Consider the following 10216-nt stretch of genomic DNA (forward strand, 5'->3'; position numbering starts at 1 on the left):
CGGCCTCCCAAAGTGCTGGGATTACAGGCTTGAGCCACCGCGCCCGGCCTATTCAGGCTTAAAAAAGAAAATCTTGTCACATTTTAAAGTAAATTTTGAAAATATTATGTAACGTGAAATAAACCAGTAACAAAATGATAGATACTACATGATTCCATTTACATGAGACAAGTTAAATAGTCAGACTCATAAAAACAGAAAGTGGAAAGGTGTTTGCCAAGGGCTGGAGAAAGGGTAAAATGGGCAGTTGTTACTTAGTGGGTATTGAGTTTTAGTTTTACAAGCTGTAGAACGTCTAGAAGCCTTTTGCATAACCAGGTGAATATACTTTAACATACCTGAAATGCACAGCTTTTTTTTGACAGAGGGTCTCACTTTGTCACCCAAGCTGGTGTGCAGTGGCAAAATTATGGCTCACTTCAGCCTCAAACTCCCAGGATAAAGTGCTCCTTGTCCCTTGATCTCCCAGGTTGTTGGAACCACAGGTACACACCACCATGGCTTGTTATTTTAAAGTTTTTTGTGTAGAGCAGGTCTTTGCATGTTTCCCCAGCTTGTCTCAAATGTTTGGGCTCAAGTGATCCTCCTGTTTTGACCTCTTAAGTTTCTGGGATTACAGAGGTGAGCCACTACCATGCCTGGCCATAAAATGTACACTTAAATAGATTTTTAAATAATCAATTTTATGTTATCTGTTTTTAAAAAAATTATTTTAGAAGGAAAACTAAATGCAGAATTATAAATATTTTCTAAAATTACCTTCAAATCACAAAAGTGTTTCTCTCACACAAAGGAAATATATATTCATTATTAAACACAGGGTGAAAATAAGATTATTTCCACAACTGCTCAGACAAGATAAAACCACCACTGAAAATCAACTAAGAAAGAATATATACGAGATAAGCCATAATCATAATTGGGGTCATATTTATAGATAAAAACAGAAACATATAATCTGATGGTGATAGACATATGGCTAATTCATTTCTTAACTAAACCCTACATTGACTTAAAGTGCACAAACAGAATTGCAAATTGTCTAGAATTACAATATGTAAGTAAAACAAAAAAACACAGTACACTGATATTAAGAAACTGACACTGAAAAGCACACCTATAGAACTGCAAAATAATAATAAAAGTAATGTTTACTCATAAGATCTGGTATGCAACATTGATGTACCATTAAAAAAACTGTCTAGATAACTACAATATTTGACTGTATCTGTGTACTCATGGAAGGCAGGTATTTTGAATCATCGACATGCACTGCATGGCAGTAAAATTTAAGAGAAATTGCAATATAATCATAAATAGAAGATTCTAATGATAAGCTTTTAATAAATAAGCATTAAAGAAAACTAGAGGTAAATTTCATAAATGTCATGTTTATATATGCTATTCTTACACAATATATGCTACATATATTCTTAAAGAATCTATGCTATTCTTACACAAAATGAAACTGCTGTAATTTAACTTTAGAAGCAAAGAATAGTCTTACCGGGGCTGGGCGCGGTGGCTCAAGCCTATAATCCCAGCACTTTGGGAGTCCGAGACGGGCGGATCACGAGGTCAGGAGATTGAGACCATCCTGGCTAACACGGTGAAACCCGGTCTTTACTAAAAAGTACAAAAACTAGCCGGACAAAGTGGCGGGCGCCTGTAGTCCCAGCTACTTGGAAGGCTGAGCCAGGAGAATGGCGTAAACCCGGGAGGTGGAGCTTGCAGTGAGCTGAGATCCCGCCAGTGAACTCCAGCCTGGGCAACAGAGCCAGACTCCGTGTCAAAAAAAAAGAGAAGAAAAAAAAAAGAATAGTCTTACCTTGCTAAATAAATAAAAAAAAATCTTGCAGAATATAATTAAAGCCTCTGATATATAAAACAAATATCTGGGAAGAACTTACTTTATTATTTAAATATAAGCTGAAGAAAGTGAATGGAAATCATATAATTCCTTTCTGTCTGCAGCAAACTTAAATGTATAACTAAATATTTTAGTAAATATGGAATGCCTACTAATTATCTAATTTACTTCAGGCATAACACGTAAATTCTAACATGTCCTAAATGTCTGAATCTAAAATAACAGAGAAATTTGAAATAGAAAATAGAAAGTAAAAATGTATAGGGAGAGCAACATCAGTAAAATAATAATAATAATAATAATAATAATAATAATAAAAAAGGTGACCTATTTTCTTTTTTTATTTCTGAGATGGAGTCTCTCTCTGTCGCCCAGGCTGGAGTGCAGTGGCTCAATCTTGGCTCACTATAACCTCCGCCTCCTGGGTTCAAGCAATTCTTCTGCCTCAGCCTCCTGAGTAGCTGGGATTACAGGTGTCCACCACCATGTCCAGCTAATTTTTGTATTTTTAGCAGAGACGGGGTTTCACCATGTTGGCCAGGATGGTCTCGATCTCCTGACCTTGTGATCCACCCACCTTGGCCTCCCAAAGTGCTGGGATTATAGGTGTGAGCCACCATGCCCGGCCAGGTGACCTATTTTTTTATCCCCTGATAGCAAAAAACTTGTGAGCCATCCCTGACAAAAATGTCTTTATGAAAGATCCAGGCAACCTGGCTCATACCTGTAATGATAGCTACATAATACATTGAGGTTGAAGAATTTCTTCAGGCCAGAATTTCAAGACCAGCCTGTATTACGTAAAAAGACTTCATCTCTAAAACAAGTACCTTCAAAAGAGCTTTGAGATCCAGGGATGGAGTTGTCAAACCCTCCTAAAGCCCAAGATTGAGGAACGTTCTTTTTAGGAGACAGGCTTCTATTAAGGTGGCAAACTACAGAACCTCTGTTCTTGGCTATAGACCAAAAAATAACCAACCCAACTTGCTCCCACTGAGAATTCTGAACTTACCCTATAACCATTCCAAACCCCTCCCAGTCAAAACCTGGGAGAGCTTCTGCTCTCCCAGAGGCCTGGAGGAAAACACCCATTTGTAGCCATACAGTTTAACATTTTACTTCTAGCTCCAAGCCACAGTTCATGGCCAATTGTGCTGAAGTAGAATCCCACACAGTGACCTGGGAAGATGCTCTCTGGTACTCAGTGAAAGGCATCCTCATCCACATCGTGACGGAAGGCCCACCATATGCAGACCAGACTGCAACAACTTCCCCTAGTGTCTGCTCTGCAGATGAATGTCCTGAAGGATATTCAGTGTGTCCAATAATAAAATGGGAATTACAACTACCCAAGCCTTTTGTAACAAGCCAACTAAAGGTAAATCCTCTGTAGACGCAGCAGCCTTGTGACCAATCTACCACCTCTGCCTATTACAAATGAAGAGGTCATCCTATAAATATGGGATCTTTGCCTCTTGTAACCAGTTTATATAAACTTGAAGAGGTTTTCGTTCAATGAAATTTTCAAAAACCAATGCAAAGCAAAACTATATTGTGCCCATTGTCAATGTTTCCATTTTAACATAACCCTGGAAGTATGTAGCAGAAGAGTTAGGCAAAAATACATTGTTTAAAGCCATTGAAATTGAAGACAAGTAAGTAAAGAGTTGCTGTTTGCAGATCATATAATATTATATATTTTTAAAAAACCATAAACGGTAAATTTAAGGCCAGGCATGGTGGCTCATGTCCGTAATCCCAACACTTGGGGAGGCCAAGGCAGGCAGATCACCAGAGGTTAGGAATTCGGAACCAGCCTGGCCAATATGGTAAAACTTTGTTTCTACTGAAAACAGAAAAATTAGCCACGCATGGTGGCGGGCGCCTACAGTTCCAGCTACTCAAGAGTCTGAGGCAGGAGAATCACTTGAACCTGGGAGGCAGAGGTTGCAGGGAGGCAGAGGTTGCAGTGAGCCAAGATCACGCCACTGCACTCCAGCTTGGGCAACAGAGTAAGACTCCATCTCAAAGAAAAAGAATATATTTTAGCCTAAAATATTAACTCCATGCTTCAGAAAGATAAATTTTCTTGTTTCACCTAAGTTGTACCTTAAGAAATGCAATGAGATAGACAACAACATAAAAATAGTGGGGACTTTTATACGTTACTTACAGCATTACACAGGTCATCATGAGAGAAAGTCAAACAAACAAACAAACAAAAATCAATGAGCTTAAACTATAACTTAGAACAAATGGACTTAACAGATCTTTACAGAATATTCTACCCAGCAACTGCAGAATATATATTTTTTTCATCAGCACATAAAACATTCTTCAAGATAGACCATACGATAGGTCACAAGACAAGTCCGAATTTTTTTTTTTTTTTTTGTAACAGCGTCTCACTCCGTCACTAAGGCTGGAGTGCAATGGTGCAATTTTAGCTCACAGCAACCTCTGCCTCCCAGGTTCAAGGGATTCTGCTGCCTCAGCCTTCCAAGTAGCTGGGATTACAGGCACATGCCGCCATGCGTGCCTGCTTTGTATTTTTAGTAGAGATGGGGTTTCACCATATTGGCCAGGCTGGTTTTGAACTTCTGACCTCAGGTTATCTGCCTGCCTTGGCCTCCCAAAGTACTGGGATTAAAGCGTGAGCCACCATGCCCAGCCCCTGAATAAATTTAACAACATCAAAATTTTATCAAGTACTGTCTTAGACCGCAGTGGAATAAAATTAGAAATCAATTCCAATAGGAACACTCAAAACCATACAAATACCTGAAAATTAAATAACCTGCTCCTGAAAGACTGTTGCATCCACAATGAAATCAAGATGGAAATTAAAGAACTCTTTAAACTGAATAATAGTGACACAACATATTAAAACCTCTGGGATACAGCAAAAGCGGTGCTAAGAGGAAAGTTCATAGCATTAAATACACACATCAAAAAGTTCAAAACACCACAGTAAACAACCTAAGATTACACCTCAAGGAACAAGAGAAACAAGAAACAAACCCAGCAGAAAAAAAAAAAAAAAAAAAAAATCAGAGCAGAACTAAATAAAATTGAAACTTAAAAAATATAAAAGATAAATAAAACAATAAACTAGTTATTTTGAAAAGATAAACCAAATTGATAGACTATTGGTGAGATTAACCCAGAAAAGCAGAAGGAAGATCCAAATATGCTCAATAAGAAATAAAAGATCATTCTGAGTTTTTGGCCAGGCGCGATGGCTCAAGCCTGTAATCCCAGCACTTTGGGAGGCCGAGAAGGGCAGATCACGAGGTCAGAAGATTGAGACCATCCTGGCTAACACGGTGAAACCCCATCTCTACTAAAATATACAAAAAACTAGCCAGGTGTGGTGACCAGCGCCTCTAGTCCCAGCTACTCGGGAGGCTGAGGCAGGAGAATGGTGTAAACCCGGGAGGCGGAGCTTGCAGTGAGCCAAGATCCGGCCATTGCATTCCAGCCTGGGCGAGAGAGCCAGACTCCATCTCAAAAAAAAAAATAAAAAGAAAGAAATAAAAGATCATTCAAAGCTACTATGAATACCTTTACATGCTCAAACTAGAAAACCTAGAGGAATTCCATAAATTCCTGGAAATATACAACCCTCCTAAATTAAACCAGGAAGAAATAAAAACTCTGAACGGACCAATAACAAGTAGCAAGATTAAACTAGTAATAAAAAATTGCCGCTGGGTGCAGTGGCTCATGCCTGTAATCCTAGCACTTTGGTAGGATGAGGCGGGTGGATCACTTGAAGTCAGTCTGCTAGGGATGCAGAGATGATTTAACATAGGTAAGTCAATACACGTTATCCACCAAATAAACAGAATTAAAACCAAAAATTATATGATTATCTCAAAATACACAGAAAAATCATTTGGCAAAATCCAGCATCCCTTTATGATTAAAATCCTCAGCAAAATTGGGATAGAGGGAACATATTGTAAGGTCATAAAAGCCATCTATGACAGGCCAGGTGTGGTGGCTCACGCCTGTAATTCCAATAGTTTGAGAGGCAGAGGTGGGCGGATCACCTGAGGTCAGGAGTTTGAGATCAGCCTGGTCAACATGGTGAAACCTCATCTGTACAAAACTACAAAAATTAGCCAGGAATGATGGCGGGTGCCTGTGGTCCCAGCTACTGGGGAGGCTGAGTCCCAGAGGTGGAAATTGCAGTGAGCGGAGATTGTGCCGTTGCACTCCAGCCTGGGCGACAGAGCAAGACTCCGTATGGAAAAAAAAAAAAAACTATCTATGATAAACAGCCAACATTACACTGAATGGGAAAAAGTTGGAAGGATTTTTTCTGAGAACACAAGACAATAATGCCCACTCTCACCACTTCTATTCAACATAGTAATGGAAGTCTTAGCCAGAGCAATCAGAGTAAAGCAAAAAATAAACAGCATCTAAATTGGTAAAGAGGAAGTCAAACTGTCACTGCTTATCAATGATATAATTGTATAGCTGGGAAACCCTAAACACTCATCTAAAAAGCTTTTAGGGCTGGGTGCAGCGACTCAAGCCTGTAATCCCAGCAATTGGGGAGGTGGAGGCAGGTGGATCACCTGAGGTCAGGAGTCCAAGAGCAGCCTGGCCAACGTGGTAAAACCCCGTCTCTACCAATAATACAAAAATTAGCCAGGCGCGGTGGCAAGTGGGTGTAATCCCAGCTACTAGGGAGGCTGAGACAGGAGAATCACTTGAACCCAGGAGGCAGAGGTTGCAGTGAGCTGAGATCATGCTACTGCACTCCAGCCTGGGCGACAGAGTAAGACTTGTCTCAAAAAGAAAAAAAAAGAAAAGAAAAGAAAAGAAAAAAAAGCTTTTTGATCTGATACGTAAATTCAGTAAAATTTCAGGATACAAAATCAATGTGCACAGATTAGTGGCACTGGTGTACACTAACAGTGACCAAACTAGGACTTAAATTAAGAACTCAACTCATTTAAAAATAGCTGCAAAAAAAATAATAATTAGGAATATGTCTAACCAAGGTGGTGAAAGATCTCTACAAGAAAAATTACAAAATGTTGCTAAAAGAAATCACAGACAATGGAAACAAATGGAAACATATTTCATGCTTATGGATGGGTAGCAATCCTATTGCAACAATGATAAACCTACCAAAAGCAATCTGCAAATTCAATGTAATTTCCATCAAAATAGCATTATTATTCTTCACAGAAGTAAAAAAAATCCTAAAATTTATATAAAATAAAAAGAGAGCCTCCATAGTTAAAGCAAGAAGAAAAAAATAACCCAACAAAACCAAAAACACACACACACACAAATCTGAAGGCATCACATTATCTGACTTCGAACTATACTACAAGGGTATAGTTACCAAAACAGCATTGTATGGGTATAAAAATAGACATTTAGACCAATGAAACAGAATAGCGAAACCAGAAATAAACCCAAATACTTACAGCCAACTGATCTTTGACAAAGTAAACAAAGATATAAAGTGGGGAAATAACACCCTATTCAATAAATGGTGCTGGCATAATTGGGAAGCCACATATTGAAGAATAAAACTGGGTCTTCGGCTGGGCACAGAGGGTCATAATACCTGTTATCCCAGCCTTTAGGGAGGTTGAGGTGGGTGGATCACGAGGTCAGGAGTTCAAGACCAGCCTGGCCAAGATGGTGAAACCCCGTCTCTACTAAAAATACAAAAAAAAATTTAGCTGGGTATGGTGGCGGGTGCCTGTAATACCAGCTACTCGGGAGGCTGAGGCAGAGAATTGCTTGAACCTGGGGGGCAGAGCTGAGATCACGCCACTGCACTCCAGCCTGGGCGACACAGCAAGACTCCGTTTCAAAAAAAAAAAAAAAAAAAAAAAAAAAAAAGATCTTCATCTCTCACCTTATAAAAAAATTAACTCGAGATGGATCAAATACCTTAATCTAAGACCTGAAACTACCCGAATTCTAAAGCATTGGAAAAACTCTTCTAGACATTGACTTGGGCAAAGAGTGCATGACCAAGAACCCCAAAGCAAATGCAACAAAAACAAAGACAGATGTGACTTAAACAATTCTCAAAAGAAAATATACAAATGGCCAATAACAACAAAAAATACTGAACATCACTGATGATTAATGATCAGGGAAATGCAAATCAAAACCACAATGTGATACCACCTTACTCTTGCAAGAATGACCATAATTGGCTGGTCATGGTGGCTGATGCCTGTAATCCCAGCACTTTGGGAGACCAAGGCTGGTGGATCACCTGAGGTCAGGAGTTCCAGAGGAGCCTGGCCAACATGGTAAAACCCCGCCTCTACTAAAAACACAAAATTAGCAGGGTGCGATGGCTTATGTCTGTAATCCCTGCTGCTCCGGAGGCTGAGGCTGGAGAATCGCTTGAACCCAGGAGGCGGAGGTTGCAGTGAGCCGAGATCGCACCACTGCACTCCAGTCTGGGCCAGAGAGCGAGATTCCATCTCAAAAACAAACAAACAAACATACAAACAGAAAAGACCATAATTAAAACATCAAAAAATGGACCAGGCACGGGTGGCTCATGCCTGTAATCACAGCAAACTCCCTCTCGGAAAAAAAAAAAAAGAAGAAAAAAGGGATAAAACCCCAAATATTGTGTGTCCTCACTTATGAGTGGGAGCTAAGCTATGAAGATACAAAGGCATAAAAATTATATAATGGGGCCAGGCGCGGTGGCTCAGGCTTGTAATCCCAGCATTCTGGGAGGCCGAGGCAGGCGATCACCTGAGGTCGGGAGTTCAAGACCAGCCTGACCAACATGGAGAAACCCTGTCTCTACTAAAAATACAAAATTAGCCGGGCATGGTGGCGCATCCTGTAATCCCAGCTACTCGGGAAGACTGAGGCAGGAGAATCGCTAGAACCTGGGAGGCGGAGGTGGCGGTGAGCCGAGATCGCGCCATTGTACTCTAGTCTGGGCAACAAGAGCGAAACTTCGTCTCAAAAAAAAAAAAAAAAAAATTAAAAAATTAAAAATTAAACAGAATTATATAATGGACTCTGGGCACACAGCGGGAAGGGTGGGAGAGGGAGTGAGGGATGAGAGACTACATATTGGATACAGTGCACACTGCTTGGGCGATTGGTGCACCTAAATCTCAGAAATCACCACAAAAGAACTTACCCATGTAACCAAATACTACCTGTACCCCAAAACTACTGAAATATAATAATTTAAGACAAAAATAAAACCCCCGAAACCCCATAAGTTGAAGTTTATATGCTTTGGCTTTTTTTTCCAGAAATGGTCTCACTCTGTCACCCAGAATGGAGAGCAGTGGCTTGATCAGGGCTCACTGCAGCCACAACCTCCTGGGCTCAGGCAGTCCTCCTACTTCAGTCCCTGAATAACTGGTACTACAGGTTCAGGCCACCATGCTAAATTAGCTGGGCGTGGTGGTGGGCGCTTGTAATCCCAGCTACTCGGGAGGCTGAGGCGGAAGAATCGCTCGAACCCAGGAAGGCGGAGGTTGCAGTGAGCTGAGATCAAGTCATTGCATTCTGGCCTGGCTGGCAGAGCAACATTTGTCTAAAAACAAAAAAAGATAAAAATAAAGATTGTTTCAAGTTAAAAAAAAAAAATCTAATAAAATAAAATAGAAAAAGTTAAAAAATTATAAGAGATTATAAGGCCGGGCGCCATGGCTCATGCCTGTAATCCCAGCACTTTGGGCGGCTGAGGTGGGCGGATTGCCTGAGGTCAGGAGTTTGAGACCAGCCTGGCCTCAACATGGTGAAACCCTGTTTCTACTAAAAAAACAAAAATTAGCCAGGCGTGGTGGCAAGCGCCTGTAATCCCAGCTTCTGGGGAGGCTGGGGCAGGAGAATTACTTGCACCCGGGAGGTGGAGCTTTCGCTGAGCTGAGATCGCGCCACTGCACTCCAGCCTGGGCGGCAGAGGGAGACTGTCACAAACAAACAAACAAACAAACAAACAAAAAAGAGATTATAAAATTTATGTGAAAGTTAGAGTGTTCAAAAATGACAAATTTGATGGATTTATTTATAAGATTTTACTAAAATTAGGTTTAGGGTTTTTTTTGTTTTATTTTTTGAGATGGCGTTTCACTCTTGTTGCCCAGGCTGGAGTGCAATGGCCCGATCTCAGCTCACTACAACCTCCACCTCCTGGGTTCAAATGATTCTCCTGCCTCAGCCTCCTGAGTAGCTGGGATTACAGGCGCCCATCACCACACCTGACTAATTTTTGTATTTTTAGTGGAGAAGCGGTTTCACTACGTCGACCAGGCTGGTCTTGAACTTCTGACCTCAGGTTATCTCCCCGCCTCGGCCACCCAAACTGATGCCATT

The 10216-nt window shown here is 40.6% G+C and overlaps 1 protein-coding gene across 1 annotated transcript in view; it reads right to left on the reverse strand.

Annotated features, from left to right (window-relative positions):
* LOC126942223 (zinc finger protein 724) overlaps positions 1-10216 on the reverse strand; it is a 715842-nt gene that overhangs the window by 47092 nt on the left and 658534 nt on the right. The window lies entirely within an intron of this gene.

Source organism: Macaca thibetana, chromosome 19 (assembly GCF_024542745.1).
Source record: "Macaca thibetana thibetana isolate TM-01 chromosome 19, ASM2454274v1, whole genome shotgun sequence".
NCBI lineage: Eukaryota > Metazoa > Chordata > Mammalia > Primates > Cercopithecidae > Macaca > Macaca thibetana.